The sequence below is a fragment of the Pinus tabuliformis genome, chromosome 2_2 (assembly GCF_031772625.1).
Source record: "Pinus tabuliformis cultivar Carrire ecotype Pingquan chromosome 2_2, CPIR1, whole genome shotgun sequence".
Classification (NCBI taxonomy): domain Eukaryota; kingdom Viridiplantae; phylum Streptophyta; class Pinopsida; order Pinales; family Pinaceae; genus Pinus; species Pinus tabuliformis.
In genome coordinates, this window is record NC_142300.1 from 803,572,321 (window position 1) to 803,573,640 (window position 1,320).

Sequence of the window (1,320 nt, forward strand, 5' to 3'; positions counted from 1 at the left end):
TGTAATGGTTCCTTTTGATTACCTTTAATGCAAATTGGTCCAATCTTCTCAATAACTTGTTGTTTATGGGTTATTTCATGTACTCCTTGGTCTATATGTTGAATATGCTTTGTTTTATGTTATAATCAGGTGCTATTTAATTGTTTGACTGTTGGTGATTACAGGTTTTGGAGAAAAGGAGGAGCTCATCCGGATCAACAAAGCTTGGACTTCTACAACAGCGTTTGGACAAAGGTAAGAATGAAACACTTGATTTCTCATATCATAATGTATATTTAGAGAAGGATAGCTCCAGTTTGTTTTGTTTGTCATTAGAATGTCTTAGACTTCTAGGAAGGTCAGTTGTGTCCGCACCCTTGACTGATTCCGTGTGACACATCGTCGACGCAATCCGAACACTTCACAGGATCATTCAATCAGTAGGAGTGATGGGTGGTGTGTACAAAGGGCAGGGACGTAGTCAACACGAGTTGATGACACACGCTTACTAGGAATTCCTCGTTGAAGACCAATAATTACAATGGTCTATCCCCATCACGATGTAATTTGAGAAGATTTCCCGATCCTCTCGAACCAAGAATAAAAACTCGTTGACTGCATCAGTGTAGCGTGCGTGCGACCCAGAACATCTAAGGGCATCATAGACCTGTTACTGCCTCAAACTTCCATGGCCTAAATGGCCATAGTCCGTCTAAAAAGGTGGTCGTGAAGGGGAACCTCCACGTAGCTAGTTAGCAAGTTGAGGTCTGATTTGTTATTGGAATTAACCAGAAAAATCGATCCACCAACTAAGAACGGCCATGCACGAACACCCATAGAATCAAGAAAGAGCTCTCAATCTATTAATCCTTACTATGTCTGGACCTAGTAAGTTTCCTCGTGTTGAGTCAAATTAAGTCACAGGCTCCACTCCTGGTGGTGCCCTTTTGTCAATTCCTTTAAGTTTCAGCCTTGCAACCATACTCCCCCCGGAACCCAATCACTCTGATTTCTCAGAAGGTGCTGGCGGAGTCCTTAGAGCAACATCCGTCGATCCCTGGTCGGCATCGTTTATGGTTGAGACTAGGAAGGTATCTGATCGTCTTCGAGTCCCCAACTTTCGTTCTTGATTAATGAAAACATCCTTGGAAAATGATTTCGCAGTGGTTCGTCTTTCATAAATCAAAGAATTTCACCTCTGACAATGAAATACGAATGCCCCCGATAGTCCCTATTAATCATTACTCCGGTCCCGAAGGCCAACACAATAGGACCAGACTCCTATCACGTTATTCCATGCTAATGTATTTAGAGCATAAGCTTGCTTTTAGCACTCTAATT

The 1,320-nt window shown here is 42.3% G+C and overlaps 1 pseudogene; it reads right to left on the reverse strand.

Annotated features, from left to right (window-relative positions):
* Nucleotides 1-438: 438 nt before the first annotated feature.
* LOC149195357 (18S ribosomal RNA) lies at nt 439-968 on the reverse strand (annotated as a pseudogene; the record flags this gene model as incomplete).
* Between the last annotated feature and the right edge of the window lie 352 nt (nt 969-1,320).